Source organism: Notamacropus eugenii, chromosome 3, assembly GCF_028372415.1.
Source record: "Notamacropus eugenii isolate mMacEug1 chromosome 3, mMacEug1.pri_v2, whole genome shotgun sequence".
Lineage (NCBI taxonomy): Eukaryota > Metazoa > Chordata > Mammalia > Diprotodontia > Macropodidae > Notamacropus > Notamacropus eugenii.
This window is the reverse complement of record NC_092874.1, coordinates 406,297,341-406,314,028: the sequence shown is the minus strand read 5'-3', so window position 1 is coordinate 406,314,028 and position 16,688 is coordinate 406,297,341. Positions and strand designations below refer to the sequence as shown.

The 16,688-nt window shown below is 37.2% G+C and overlaps 1 long non-coding RNA gene across 1 annotated transcript in view; it reads left to right on the top strand.

The window, feature by feature from the left end:
* The window catches only part of LOC140497301 (uncharacterized), a 139,967-nt gene extending 124,038 nt beyond the window's left edge, over positions 1–15,929 (top strand). The window contains exons 3-4 of the long non-coding RNA XR_011964603.1: positions 14,185–14,220; positions 15,716–15,929. This is a non-coding gene — a long non-coding RNA (uncharacterized lncRNA). The remainder of the gene's footprint in view (positions 1–14,184; positions 14,221–15,715) is intronic.
* Positions 15,930–16,688: the final 759 nt, after the last annotated feature.

Here is a 16,688-nt window from a genome sequence, read left to right as displayed (position 1 = left end):
CTATGTAAGTCACCTACGTGAACTTCCCAGAGACAAGATGGCGAAGTGATTGGTAAATGTTCTTCCCCTCCCTTTGTTGACCTTGGAAAACCCATAAAATATTTCCCCAGGAAAAATCCTGGAACAGTGGGATCAGTAAAAGGGGCAAACAGCCTCTCAGACTGTGAGTCTAGGAAAATCACAAAGGGGGTTCCCTCATGCTATAGCTGAGGGGTACCAGTGCAGGACCAGAGCTGTCCCAGAGAGCCCCACCTAAGCAAACTGGGAGGAGATCCCGAGATCCAGGGGGATGTATCCCTCAACAGCCAACACCAGGACCTGAGGCAGGCCACAGCACCCTAGGGGAATTGGGAAGACACTACTGCAGACAGGTTCACCAACCACAAAGCATGCCTATGCTCTAGCTCAGCAGAGTACATCTCCTATGGTTAGACCATCCTTCTCCAAAACTTAGTGCAGGTACCTCCAGGGTAACTCTAGGGAAACCCAGAAAGACTTCAGCTGGTGTCTGCTTTGGCACATCACCCAGCTCAGCACCACGAAAGCTGCAAAATTTTAGCTTTTAGCTGAAAGAACCAGAGGCCACAATACACAAAACCTCAAGTTCTAGGCAAAATAACTGTGGAACAGAACCCACTGTGCCCCAGAAGCAGAGATCAAAATTAAAAGCCAGGAAAAGGGTGATCATCACAAATAAGAAGCAAATCAGAAAAGGAAAGAATATAGAGTCTTTCTATGGGAACAAGGATGAAAATGTGAAGACCAAAGAGGTCACCATTTAGACTGTATTCCCATCTGAAACTTCAGAAGAGAATATAACCTGTTCTCAAGCCCAAAGAGCATTCTTGGAAGAGGTCAAGAAGGATTTTGAAAGCCAACTGGCCAAGAATTTTAAAAATATGAAAAAAAGAATTCACTGAAGAGAACAGCTCTGGAAAAAGGAAAATTGGAAAAATGGAAAAGGAGAAGATAACCCCTTAAAAGGAAAACTTGGACAGATGGAAAAGAAGATGCAAAAGTTAACTGAAGAAAATAATTTGATAAAAATTAGAATGTGGCAAGTAGAAGCTAATGACTCTATGAGACATCAAGAATCAAACAGCATTGATATTCCTTGGTATTTGTAGCTTGGGGTCCCTTTGAGGAGGTGAACAGTGGATTCTTTCAATGACTATTTTGCCCTCTGGGTCTAGGACTTCTGGGCAATTTTCTTTGATGATTTCCTAGATGATATTGTCCAGGCTCTGTTATTCATCATGTCTCTCTAGTATACTAACAATCCTTAGATTTTCTCTCCTGGAGCTATTTTCCAGGTCAGTTGTTTTTCCAGCCAGATATTTTACATATTCTTCTATCTTTCCATTTAAGATTGTGTTTGACTGATTCTTGATATCTCATAGATATTAGATTCTATTTGCCCAATTTTTCCTTTTAAGGAGTTATTTTCACCAGTTAGGTTTTGTATTTCTTTTTCCATTGGTCCAATTTTCTTTTCTAATGTGTGGTTCTCTTCAGTTAATTCTTTTTTCATATTTTTAAAATCATTAGCCAGTTTTTCTTCTATTGCTTCTATGCAACATGACTGTGATGAAAATGTATTTGATGGAAATGTATGTGTAGAACCTATATAAAATTGGATGCCATCTCGGGGAGGGAGAGGGGAAGGAGGAGAAAAAAATCTAAGTTATGTAGTAGTGATTGTAGAACACAGAAAATAAAAAAAAAATTGTTTTTTTAAATCATTGGACAGTTTTTCTGCTATTTCTCTAATTTGAGTTTTAAAATCTTTCCTGAGCTCTTCCAAGAAGGCTCTTTGTGCTTCAGACCAGTTCATAATCCCTTCTGAAGTTTCAGATGGGAATGCAGTCTCAATGCTGAATTCTTTGGTATTTGTGTTTTCATCCTTGTCTCCACAGAAAGATTCTGTAGTCTTTTCTCCTTTCCTTCTTACTCATGATAATAAACCTTTTCCTGACTTTGAAAGAAGATCTCTGTGTCTGTGGCACAGGGAGCTCAGTCCCACAGTTCTTGTGCTTAAAACTTGAGGCTTTCTGTGTTGTGGCCTCTGGTTCTTTCAGTTAGAAACTAAAGTGCTGCAGCTTACCTGGTGATGTGCTGGCTGGTGTTTGAAAGCAGAGGCAAGGAGAGGGCTTCTTGGCTTTTCCCTGTAGTTACCCTAGAGCTAGCTCATTAAGTGTGGGGGAAGGTGGTCTGGCCACAGGAAGTCTCATCTGCTGAGCTAGAGCATAGCCAAGCTCAGCTGTCTGTGCTAGTGTCTTTCCAATTATACTGGGGTGTTGAGGCACACCTGAAGTCCTGGTTTTGGCAGTTGCTGGGTTCACCCAGCTTGGGTTCAAGATCTTCTCCCAATTTGTTGAGGTGGACCTGTCTGAGACAGCTCTGATCCTGCACTGGTGGCCTTCGATCACAGCAAGAGAAACCCTCCTTATTGAACTTTCTAGCCTCAGAGGCTGAGTTTTTTTACCCCTTCTTCTGCTCTCAGTGTTACAGGGTTTTTTGGGGAGATATTCTCTGGGCTCATCAAGGTCAACAAGGGGAGGGAGATAGCAATTACCAATCACTCCATCATCTTGTCTCCCAGAATCGGATAACCTAAGGACAGATTAATAAAATTGAAATTAAGAAAACTAATGAACTAATAAATAAAACTAGGAGTTGACTTTATGAAAAAAAGAATAAAATTGATAAACCTTTGGTCAATTTGACTAAAAAAAGAAAGAAGAAAACCAAATTACCAATATCAAAAATGAAAAGGATGAACTCACCTCCAATGAAGAGGAAATTAAAACAATAATGAGAAATTACTTTGTCAAACTTTATGCCCATAAAATCAACAATCTAAAGAAGATGAATGGTTATTTTAAAAGATATAAATTGCCTAGATGAACAGAAGAGAAAGTTGAATACTTAAATAACCACATCTCAGAAAAAGATATTGAACAAACCATCAATGAACTCCCTAGGAAAAAATCTCCAGGGCCAGATGGATTCACAAGCGAATTTTAACAAATATTTAAAGAACAGTTAATTCTAATACTATATAGACTATTTCATAAAATTGGTGGAGTCCTCTCAAATTCTTTTTTATAATATGAATATGGTTTTGATGCCTAAACCAGGAAGAGCCAAAACAGAGAACGAAACTTATAGACCAATTTCTCTAATGAATATAGATGCAAAACATTTTAATAATATTTTAGGAAAAAGAATACAGCAAATTATCATGAGATTAATTCATTATGATCAGGTACTATTTATACCAGGAATGTAAGGTTGGTTCAATATTAGGAAAACTATTAACATTATTGATTGTATCAACAACAAAGCTAACAGAAACCAAATGATTATCTCAATAGATGCAGAAAAAGCTTTTGGTAAAATGCAGCACCCATTACTATTGAAAACACTGGAGAACATAGGAACAAATGGAACTCTCCGCAAAATGATAAATAGTATCAATCTAAAACCTTCAGCAAGCATTATATGCAATGGGGATAAGCTAGATTCATTTCTAATGAAATCAGGGGTAAAGCAAGGATCCCCATTATCAACACTATTATTCAATATGGTACTAGAAATGTTAGCTGTAGCAAAAAGAGAAGAAAAAGAAATTGAAGAAAGTAGAATAGCAAAGAAGAAACTAAGTTATCACTGTTCACAGATGACATGGTAATATATTTAGAGAATTCCAGAAAATCAAGTAAAACACTTCTTGAAATAATAAACAACTCTGGCAAAATTGCAGGTTACAAAATAAATCCACACAAATCTTTTGCATTTCTATATATTGCTAACAAAATCCAACAGCAAGAGATAGAAAGAGAAATTCCATTTAAAGCTAGGGTAGACAATATAAGATATTTGGGAGTCTACCTGCCAAAACAAACCTGGGGAGTATATGAACACAATTGCAAAACAGTTTTCACACAAATGAAGTCAGATCTAAATAAGTGGAAAAACATCAGTTGCTCATGAGTGGACCAAACCAATATAACGAAAATGGCAATTCCACCTAAATTAATTTACTTATTCAGTACCATACCAATCAAACAATGAGATAATTATTTTGTAAAGAGAAAAAATAATATCAAAATTCATCTGATTTTTTCTCTCCCTGGTGTAGGTATCAGAACCATACATGTATCATAAAAAGCATTTGGGAGGATTCCTTCCACACTTTTTGCAAATAGTCTATAAAGTATTGGAATTAACTGTTCTTTAAATATTTGATAGAATTCACTTGTAAATTCATCTGGTCCTGGAGATTTTTCCCTAGGGATTTCACTGATGACTTGTTCAATTCTATTTTTCTGAGATGAGGTTGATTAAGTATTCAACTTCCTCTTCTGTTAATCTGGGCAATTTATATTTTTTTAAAATAATCATCCATCTCATTTAAATTGTCAAATTTATGAGCATGAAGTTGGGCAAAGTAATATCTAATTATTGTTTTAATTTCCTTCTCATGGGAGGTGAGTTCACTCTTTTCATTTTTGATATTGGTAATTTGGCTTTCTTCTTTCTTTTTTTAAATCAAATTGACCAAAGGTTTATGAATTTTATTGGTTTTTTCACAAAACTGACTGCTAGATTTATTTATTAGTTCAATAGCTTTATTAATTTCAATTTTATCAATCTCTCTTTTGTTTTTCAGTATTTCTAATTTGGTATTTACTTGGGATTTTTAATTTATTAATTTTTGAGCTTTTTCAGCTGCATGCCTAGTTCATTGATCTCTTTCTCTATTTTATTCATGTAGGCATTCAAAGATATAAAGCTTCCCTAAGAATTGCTTTTACAGTATCCCATAAGATTTCGTAGGTTTTTTCATTATTGTCATTCCCTTGAATAAAGTTGTTAATTGTTTCTATGATTTGTTGCTTAACCCACTCATTCTTTAGGATTATATTATTTAGTTTCCAAATAATTTTTGGTCTATCTTTCCATGGTCTTTTATTACATGTGATTTTTATTGCATTATGATCTGAAAAGGATGCATTGACTATCTCTGACTTTCTGTACTATATTGTGAGGTTTTTATGCCCTAGTACCTGGTCAATTTTTGTACATGTGCCATGAACCACTGAGAAAAAGGTATATTCCCTTCTATCCCCATTCAATTTTCTCCACAGTTCTATTATGTCTACCTTATCCAGAGTTTTATTCACCTCTTTAACTTCTTTCTTGTATTCCTAAGAGTTTTCCTTTTCAGATATCTTTCAGGAAGTGATCAGTGAACTACTTTCATTTCTAATTTATGCTCTGATTCTAGAATACCAGGGCAGTTTTCTTTGATAATTTCTTGAAAGATGATGTCTAGGCTCTTTTTTGCCCAATTCATTTATTTATTTATAGTTTTTAACATTCATTTCCACAAAATTTTGAATTCCAAATTTTCTCCCCATCTCTCCTCTCCCTCTACCCCCAAATGCCATGCATTTTGATTACCCCTTCCCCCAAACTATCCTCCCTTCTATCACACCCCTCCCTTCCCTTATTCCCATCTTGTCTCTTTTCTTGTAGGACAAGATAGATTTTTGTGCCACATTAACTGTGTTTCTAATTTTTCAGTTACAGACAAAAACAATTCTCAACATTGGTTCCTAAAATTTTGAGCTCCAACTTCCTTCCTTTCCTCCCTTTCCACCCATCCCCACTGAGAAGGCAAGCAATTCAATATAGACTACATATGTGAAATTTTGCTAAAGACTTCCATAATAGTCATGTTGTGAACGACTAACTATATTTCCCTCCATACCATCCTTCCCCTTGTTTGTTCTGTCCTCTCTTTAGACCTTGTCTCTCCCCTAAAGTGTCTGCTTTTAATTGCTCCCTCCTCCTATTTGCCCTTCCTTCTATCATCCTGCCACTCCATTTGTCCCCTTCTCCCCTACTTTTCTGTAGTGGAAGATAGATTTTCACACCAAATTGAGTGTGCATATTATTCTCTCCTTAAGCCAGATGTGATGAGATTAAGGATCACTTTTTCCCTCTCACCTCCTCCCTTTTCCTCTCCACTGTAAAAGCTTTTTCTTCCCTCTTTTATGAGAGACAATTTGCCTCATTCCATAACTCCCTTTCTCCTACTAATATATTCCTCTGTCACTCCTTAATTTTATGTTTTTTGATATCATTCCTTCCTATTCAATTCGCTCCATGCCCTCTGTCTATATGTGTGTGTGTGTGTGTGTCTATAATCCCTCCAACTACCCAAATAATGAGAAAAGTTACAAATATTAACTTTCCATGTAGGAATATAAACAGTTCAGTTTAGTAAGTTCCTTATGATTTGTCTTTCCCATTTGTCTTTTTACTCCTTTCTTGATTCTTGTGTTTGAAAGTCAAATTTTGTATTCTGTTCTAGTCTTTTCATTAAGAATGCTTGAAAGCCCTCTATTTCCTTGAATGACCATTTTGTCCAGTGAAGCATTATACTCAGTTTTGCTGGGTAGGTGATTTTTTGTTTTAATCCTAGTTCCTTTCACTTCTGGAATATCATATTCCAAGTCATTTGATCCTTTAATGTAGAAACTGCAGCCTCCAGAATGGTTCATGGGTCTAGAATATCTCTCCCTATGTCAATAAGGCCAGATGAACTGACTGAGCATTCTTTATGAGACCCTTAACCCAAAACACTATCTTGAATAATGGGACTTTTTTGAATGTCTTAATATTTTGAGGACATGTACTATATTATGGTATGTTAATGTTAAAGAAAACACAGATATTCTGGGTTCTAATTTCAATTGAAACTTTGTCAAATCTTATGTTATTGTGTTTATAATTTATTCATTTAAGCAAATTTCTTTCTCAGTGAATAATTAAAAATATATAAAGACCATAAATCTGAGGGACACAGATATCCTTGCATTGTCCTAAAACAGATTAAGCCAGTTCATTGTTGTATCACAAAGTCAGAAGTTTCCTTCTGGCTCCATGATCATGTGTCTGCTAGCTTTGAGGACATAAAAAATATGAATTTAGCCTGTTTTCCTCTTTTAACCAAACTTTCAGGCCAATACCTCCTTCACTGCTACAACACTTTACCTTTATGTTCACTCTTCCCACCCAGTCTCTGTATGTATTTGTGTGCGTATATACCCCAGTTTTGAGGACATGCTTTGTAATTACTTTTTTGCTATACCATTTGAGTAAATGCCTCTAATAAAGAATTAGTAGAGTATACTGGACTGTTATTAGGGGAAAACACACCAGTGGTGCTTATGATCTATAGTGATGGGAGGACAGCCGCATATAGGATTATTTCTATACTCCTGAGAGTATGTCTCAGTTGTCCTTCTAGGACTTAGCCTGACAGTGGAGACTTGTGAAGTGATCCTTGAGGTGGTGATAACACTACAATCAATGAAAAGATTCTGAACTCAAAGATCACTTCCACATTCCTGATTTAGGATTCTAGTCTCCAGTTTTCAAGTTACTCTTTACATATTGAATTCTTTCTTCTTCCCTTGACTGCTGAGAGTTATATTAACCTGCAGTTATTTCAAAGCCATTTGAAGAGTATAAAGCCTTAGCTAGTTCCTTCTAATAAGCATTTCCATTCCTACTCTTTAGGTCTATGGGGATGAGAATCCTCTTATTTTAAAATTTAAATTTCAAATATTCAGACATCTACTAGTTATTGTGGACTTTTTTCTGATAGTAAAGTCTCTACTCCATTTTAATTAGGTCAAAATCTGAAAAATCTGACTTCTGAAGCTCCTGCTCTGAAGCATCTGGCAGGGTCCCCAGCAAGAAGAGGAGGTAATGAACCCCACTCAATCAGAGAGCAAGTTGTGGAATTCCAAACCTAACATGAGAGTGTTATATGAACAAAGGAGGGTACTTCTCTGGGGGGCAATCTTTGAGAACAGAGGTTTTTTCCTTTTCCTGGAAAAAAAAATCTGTTGGTATAGCAGATTATAAACATTTCTCTTAATGATTTCTCTCAAACAGCAAGCTTAATTTCTTGAGTTTTTCTGTTAGTGAGTTGAGTTATTACAAACAAAACTAAAACCAAATCTCAACAGTTATCTTTTGGGTAAGCAATTCCCTTCAACAGCTGAACCATGCCAGGTCCCAGAGCTCTTCAGTTCTCCCTAATTCAGTTTTTCCTGGAAAAGAAGGAAATATAAACTTCTCTTTTCTGCTTCTCTCTCTCATTCCACACTAACCCCTTGGAAAGATATCACTATTGTGATGACTGTTAATGATGACTGGCAACTAATCTTTTTGTTATCAAGGGAGTATTCAGGTGGAGATTTATTCCTCTTCACTCTGCATTGGAAAATTTGGTTTTCAGTTATTTATCCACAATCAAAGAGATTGATCTTCCCTCTAATTTTCAGAGATTGGAGTGTGGAAGTCTTTTGGGGTCATCAATATGTCTATGTAGGTACTGAGAGACCTCTTACAAGCCTTTTTGCCAAGTTTTACCTGCATCAAGTTGGTATAAGTAAGCTGCATAGGGATTCCTAGGACAACTGGTGGCAAAATAATGGAATGGAAGTTTGTCATTGGGAGAACTTCTTGGAACTCTTACTCTTCTGTTCTATATTGTTTTCTCGTCAGAGGAAAAAATGAGATTTTAAAAATATTTTTGTCCCTGGGGCATGTACTACAAACCTCTTTTAAAGGCAAGCAGCACAAAAGATGACCTTAGTTTAGGGGTGGCAGTAGGAAGATACATATGGGCTAGTGAGTCTGTTTCTGGAAAGGCCACTGTGCAGTATAGGATAAGTTCAACCCAGGGAACTGAAAAACTGCCAGGTTTATGAGTCCCTTGTAAATTTCATGCCTGAGGCAAATGCCCAGCTGCCCAAAACTAGTTATTGAATTCATTGCTTCTCTTCTCTTTTAAGCCAGCTTTGATCTCTTTCTAGTGTCTTTCTATGGAGTGTTTAGAGAAGACTAGCACCTCTCATGAGAGGGCCTACTGAGTCTTTTTCAGGGCTGTTTATCTACCTTTGGTGACCACCTTTCATTCAACTCTCAGCCTTGGCTCCAAGAAACTGTAGCTTGTGCAGAAGCCACATCCTGATAAAAACTGTCTCACCAGATGGGATAAACCAGCCTGAAGGCAATTGACAGGTAGGCCTCAAAACTATTGGGAAGTATGGAGAATGTATACTCTAAGAATGTGAAGACTTCTCTTGACTGAATGGGGAGATAAGAATAATTTTTTCCAGTGGTGATGAAGGAGATTGAATTAGGCACTGCAGAGCATTTAGATCTTGGTCAGATATAAAAGACAGCAAGGGCATCCACTGCATCCTTGGCCATTGCCAGTCATCTTGACTTTTGTCCTGCCACTGGACATCAAAGTATCTGGAAGAGAAAGTAAGGCTGAGGTTTTCTGCAACTCTGAATCACTTAGATCCAATTCACACTTAAGTCAAGATATCACCCCATAATGTCATTAGTTCTCTTTGAAAATGAAGGATGAACAACAAGTGTATTTGTTCTACCTGTAAGGGATAGATATTTGTCTTTCTTGTCCAACTTCTAGGGGAGCTTATCATTTTAGAGATACCAGTCTAGATGTGATGATGAGATGTATCACATAAGTTCACACATACAAGGCTGCTCAGAGACTGTCTAGTCCAATTTTCATTTGAACAAGAATTTCCACTACAGTGAGGCTCACAAGTGGCCTTTCCCTCTTTGCTTGAAGACCCAAGCAAAGGAAAACCCACTATACCTAAAACCAATACATTCTATTTTGGGATGGGTCTAATTATTAGAAGGTTCTCTCTGATATTAAGACTAAATTTCCCTTGTTGGAACATCATCACCTCTCTTGGTTCTGCTTTCTAGGACCAAGCCAAAAATCTCAATGTGAATCGCTCCCCTACTGCTTAATCCTTCAATTGCTCCTTCCTTCGCTTTTACTAGATAAAACTGAAGCATCAATAAGGATTCTTTCTGCTGTGTTAAAATAGGTCTGCAGGAAAGGAAGGTCTAAAAAATGCAATATGACAAAAGACTAAGTCACCTTTCACAGAAAATTTGTTTCAAAGAAAGAAACTAGAAATTAAAACCTACAAAGCTTAATTCAATCAATCAGTCAGTCAGTCATTCAATGAGCATTAAAATGCCTACTCTGTGACAGGCTCTGCTCTGGGTACTGAGGATACAAATACAGAAAAAATGAAATAGCCCCTACTATTAAGGAACTTGCATCCTAATAAGCAAATATACATACACACATACATATATACATACATACATACACACACATACACCACAAACACACACACACACACATGCACACACGCATGCACGCACACAAAGTATCCCAAAGCCTTAGTCTTGTTCTAAGCATTAGAATACAGGGGTATGCTGATTATTGATTAACAATTGTTTCCCTGGAAAAATTGCATTATTAATATTTTCTTCCTCACTTTCTTAAGTCTAGACAATCAAAAAAGCAAGAAATCAAGTTCTAATTCCCTAGGTATGAGTTACTCACACTGAAAATTTCACAATTGGCTTAATTGGTTTGAGTTGGCTCATGCACATCCCTGCCTCTGTGAGTATAAATAGAATAACTATACAGAAAATGAATACCAATAGTTGGTAAAGGAGGGCATTAGTACCTGGGGGATCTGGAAAAACTTCATGTAGAAACTTGAGCTGTGTCATGAAGGAAGAGCAAGATTTTATGGGTAAGAGAGACTGAGTTCTAGGCATTGTGGAGAAGTCAGTGCAAAGGCATGGAAATGAGTGATGGAGAGCAATATGTGTAGATAAAGGAATAGATTATTTTGGTTAGAATGCAGAATGAGGGAGGGGAAGCAATGTCCAATGAGTCTGGAAAGATAGTTTGGGGCTAAATTGTGAAGGGCTACAAAAGAAAGATTTCCAGAAATGAGACAATCTTGCATGATAGGAATTAAATGACCACCATCACACAACATGGTAGGAAAGACAGCTGGATTTGGAGGTAGAGGACCTCAGTTAAATTCTCAGCAGTACTACTTACTATGAAAGTCACATAGTCCCCAGTGTTCTCATCTGTTATATAAGAGGATTGGGCCTATCCCTTCGATCCTAAGATCCTATATGGTTGTGGAAATGATCCAGGAATAAAAGGGCTAATTTCTGAATATAGAATGAGAAATGTAAATAAATCTTGCTTGAGTATCTGGGGACTCCAAGGTCACTGTGCACCACCTATGGGTGTCCAGGAGACTGAAGGGTGAGGAAAGAGGATGAAAAGGATGAGATAGCTTTGTGTTTTTGAGTCAAAGTGAGGTGAGGTGGCAATTCCAGACCAAATGGCAGGTACTGCACCATCTTTATCTTTGAATTCCCTAATACTTACTTCAATTCCTGTTAGATAGTAGTATGTTAATGAAATCCCTTTAAATGCCAATATTTCACAAGACAGAGCAGCTAGGTGGTGCAGAGGATAGAGTGACAGATCTTTTTGAGTTCAAATCTGGTCTCAGGCATTTAGAATCTATGTGAGCCTGGGCAAATCACTTCACCTTATTTGCCTTAGTTCCTCATCTGTAAAAATTAGCTGGAGAAAGAAATGTCAAATTATTCCAGTATCTTTGCCAAGAAAATCCCAAATGGGATCATGAAGAGTTGGACATGATTGAAACAATTAAACAGCAACAGAATTTTACAAAAGAGGAGATTTGGTAACTAGGTGACTCAGTGAATAGACTTGAATATGGAATAAACTGGACCTGGAATTAGGAAGACCTGAACTCACATCTGATCTCAGCACTTACTAGCTTGTAATTCTGGGCAAATCACTGAACTTCTGCCTGCTTGGTTTCTTTATGTATAAAATTGGGGTAATAATAGTACTTACCTTTCACCATTGTGGTAAGGACATAATGAAATGATATTATAAAGCAGTTAGCATATTTTTGTAGTCCTTTGGGTATAGTTCCAAATTGCTCTCCAGAATGGTTGGATCAGCTCACAGCTCCACCAACAATGAATTAGTTTTCCAACTCTCCAAAGTCTTCTCCAATATTTATCATTTTCATGTTTTGTCATGTTAACCAATCTGATAGGTTTGATGTGGTACCTCAGAGTTGTTTTGATTTGCATCGCTCTAATCCATACTAATATAAAGCCTTTTTCATATGACTATAGATATTGCTGGCAAAGTTCTTGCTAGAATCCTCCTTAATAGGCTGATCCTTTACCTGGAAGGTGGTCATATACATGAGAGCAAATGGGGCTTCAAAAAGAGCCGAGGAATAGTTGATATGGTGTTTGCTGCATTACAGGAGACTGTACACAACATTTTTAGATGTGACCAAGGCCTTTGACACTGTTAGTCTTGAGGGCTTATGGAAAACTAGGTTCAAATTTGACTGGCTGGAGAAATTCATCAATATTGTATGTCAATTTCATGATGGCATGTTTACCTGTGTTTTGGATAGTTGGACAATGCTCTCGTGCCTTCCAAGTCACCAATGCAGTGAAATAAGACTGTGTATTTGCTCCCATGCTTCTTATCATGTTTTCAGCCATGGTGTCAAATGCTTTCAAAGAGGATGAACATGGCATCAAGGTCAACTACCATATTGATGGTAAGTTCTTCAATTTCAAAAGGCTACAAGCTAAGACCAAAGTGGAGGGAGTATTGGTGCATGATTTTCTGTTTGCAGATGATTGTGCACTCAATGTAGCCTCTGAAGCTGAGATGCAACAAAGTATAGAACAATTCTCTGCTGCCTGTGCTAATTTTGGACTAATAACTAACACTAAGAAAACACAAGTGCTCCATCAGCCATCACCACACCATTCGTACATGGAATCACCGGTTATAAAAAATGGATTTATGAATGCTGTGGATAAGTTCACTTACCTTGGTAGTGTAATTTCCAGGGATGTACACATTGACAACGAGGTTGATGCACACATTGCCAGAGCTAGCTCAGTGTTTAGGAGGATCCGCAAAAAGTTTTGGAGAGAAGAACTATTAGACTGACTACCAAACTGAAGGTCTACAGAGCCATTGTGCTGACCTGATTATTGTATGCTTGTGAAATATGGACAGTCTACCAGTGCCAAGCCAGGAAACTGAATGGCTTCCATTTGAACTGTTTTAGGAAGATTCTGAGGATCACCTGGCAGGATAAGGTACCAGACACTGAAGTCCTTGCTCAAGCTGAACCGCCAAGCATTCAAACTATGCTTCAAAGAGCACAACTCCAATGGGCTGGCCACTTTGTTAGAATGCAAAATATGTGTCTGCCAAAAATACTTTTATGGAGAACCCACATGGGGCAGGTTATCACACGAAGGTCAGAAAAAGCAGTACAAGGACACTCTCAAGGTCTCTCTGAAGAACTTTGAATTTGACTGTGCAATATGGGAGACACTGGCAAAGGACTGCTCAGCACAGTATGCCCTCATTAGAAAAGGTACTGTGCTCTATGAGCAAAGCAGAATTGAGACAGCACAAAGTAAATGTAGGATGTTCAAATTTGGAACATCCACCCCAAAAATTCATAAAGACTATCTGTACCCAACCTGTGGTAGAGCATTCTGAGCTCATATTAGTTTGATCAGTCACAGTTGGACACACTGAAACTTTACTTTATCATGGTCATTTTGGTCCTCTTTGAAAATGAAGAACAACATCCAACCAGAGATATTTTCAATTTCTTCCTCTGAAAACTCTTCATATCCATTGACCATTTATCAACTGGGGAATGATTTGTGTACTTGCAAATTTCTTTATATATTTTAGTTCTCTACATATTTTAGAAATGAGGCCTTTATCAGAGAAATTAGTTGTAAAAATTCTTTCCTAGTTTTCTACATCCCTTCTAATCTTGCTTGCATTGACTTTGTGCAAGAATTTTTCAATTTAATATATTCAAAATTATCCATTTTGCACTTCATAATGTTCTCTATCTCTTCTTTCATAAATTTTTCCTTTCTCCATAAATCTGACAAATACATTATCCCTTTCTCCCCTAATTTGTTTAAAGTATCAGCCTTTGTACCTAAATCATGTACCCATTTGGTCTTTATTCTTGTATATGGTGTCAGGCCTTAGTCTATACCCAGTTTCTGCCACACTATTATCCAGTTTTCCCAGCAGTTTTTGTCAAACAGTGAGCTCTTATCCCAGAATCTGGGGTCCTTGGGTTAATCAAACAGTTTTTTTTCCCCATTTTTTAGAGAGAAGAATTCTAGTGTTTGGAGTTTCGTTGGAAGGTAAGTAGAAAAGAGCAAACATGAGTAGCTGAAAATCAGACATGTGGATAATCATCCTTCACATCTTTTATCCAATTCATTTCTTATAAATCTTAAACTTAATGATCAGGAGAATACACAAACAGGAACAAGTTTCTCTTACCCCATTTATATAATCATATATAATAAAATAGCTTGCATACGTTTCCTGAGAAACTTGTTAAATCCACCTACACTTCAACATGATTCAGGCAGTTAAAGAGCTTGATCCTTAGAAAGGAAAATCCCCCACCACTTTGACTCTAATCACTGCTAAAGAATGGGCTTATGGCAAAGACCAAAACACACTTCTCAATTATGAATTTATTGCAGTCACTGATTAGTGGGAATGAATACCGTGAATAACTTCCAAGGAAAGAAATTTGGCATTCTGCTTAATACAAAAGTTTATCTCCTGCCCACTGAGTACTAGGTATTCTAACACCATTCTCCAAGAGAACAAGATAAGTATACACTGATAGCCTATAAACAAGTATTTGTCTTCTTAGTTTTAAAAGATAATTACAAACTGAAGGAAGAATACCTTATGGAAACCAGATTTTAAGAGGGGCAATTATAAGATGAAATGTCTCCAAAGGACCACCAAGATACATGTCTGAAAATCATACTGTATTGGAAATGGTTAAAATAACTAAGAGTATTTGGCTTGGAACAGAGATAACTTTAGGAGAATATGATGGTTGCTTTCCAATATCTGAAGGTCTGGCAAGTAGAAGATGAGTCAGGCATGGAAGCCTTTCTGATCTCACCAATTGTGAGTGCTCTCTCCACTGTCTCCTCAAAATATGATGTACATACTTATTTGTTTGCATGTCACATCTTTTCCGGTAGAATGTAAGCTCCTTGAGGGTAGGGACTTTGCATTTTGACTCATCCCAAGTACAGTTCTTGAATATAGTAGGCACTTAATAAAAAGTCTATGAGATTTGATTAGATTTATACTGAGTAACTCAGGAAAGCAAACTAAGACTAAGGTGTAAATGATGGTGGGGAAGGGGAAAGGATAGGATCATATAAGATCCTGCTTCCAAGTAAAGAACTTTATAACAATTGAAGATATCTAAAACTGGTATGGGCAGGGGCAACTAGATAGCACAGTGGATTCATTGCCTCTGGAGTTAGGAGGACCTGAGTTAAAATCTAGTCTCAGACACTTATTAGCTATGTGACCCTTGGCAAATCAACCCCAAATGATGCAGGTAGACTAGAATTAGTGAGCTTCCAGTTACTGGAATTATTCAAAGACAGGTTGTTAGGGACATTGTGGGGAACAATCCTCTGTTGGGTGAGAAGTTGGAGCAGATGACCTCTAAGATCTTTTCTAACTTAAAGATTTTTAAAAGTAATTTTCTGTTTATTTTTCCTTAAGAGTATGATATCCTTAAAAAAAGTTTTATTTATACCCTCCTAAGAAAAAGATCACTGTTATATCCTAAATATTTCCCTTCCCCAATAGCATACCAAAACACGGACCAGATATGAAAATGTATGCCTCATTCTGTCATCTTTCTGTCAAGAAGGAGAAGCTTGCTTCAACATCTGTAATCCAAGTTGATCACTGCATAGATTTGAGTTTCAGAGCCTTTCCATGTTACTTCTTTTATTAAATTGTCGTCATTGGATAAATTGTTCTGTCAGTTCTGCCTGCTTTACATCACTAATTAAAAAACCTTCTTAAGTGTCTCTGAATTCTTCATATTTATCATTTCTTACAATAATGTTGCATTGTATCTGTACACTAAAAATTATTCAGTTATTCCCTAATTGGGAGTGCCCACTTTTCCTCCAGGTTTGTGTGTGTGTGTGTGTGTGTGTGTGTGTGTGTGTGCGTGTGTGTGTGTGTGTGTGTGGTTCATCTGTAAATGCATTATCATTGATTCCTAGTTGACCCCACAACCGCTGTGATTTAGAGGGGTAGTGGTGGTGCTGTGACAAGAAAGATTATTGACTTAGCCAAGAATTGCTGCCCACTCAAAAAGCTAAGAAGAAGACAAGGTCATCACCTGTTTCCTTCTATCTCTCTTTTTAACAAGTTACTTAGGACTCTTTCAGCTTCCCCTTAGACTTTCTGAGGGTAAGGGAATTATTCTTTTCTTCCTTTTCCTAACAGTAGTTACAGTGTCTACATGCACATGGCAGTGAATACATCTGCTTACTTAGGCAAGTCTGAGTTTGGAAGGGTGAAATGAGTTGTCCAGGGCCACATAGTTAGTAACTGTCTGAAGCTGGAATGGACCTCAGGTCCTCTTGACTCTAGGCACTCTATGTGTTGTACCACGTAGCTATCCCTTTTAAATATTATGCTGAAATAAAAATTTCATTCCATTATCTCTTTTTTCTTGGGGTTATGGATAAAAAGGGATAGCACTCCATTGACTGAATTCAGCTTGGCCTTCCTAATTATTCTTAAATTGAAGTTCTTCTGTTAA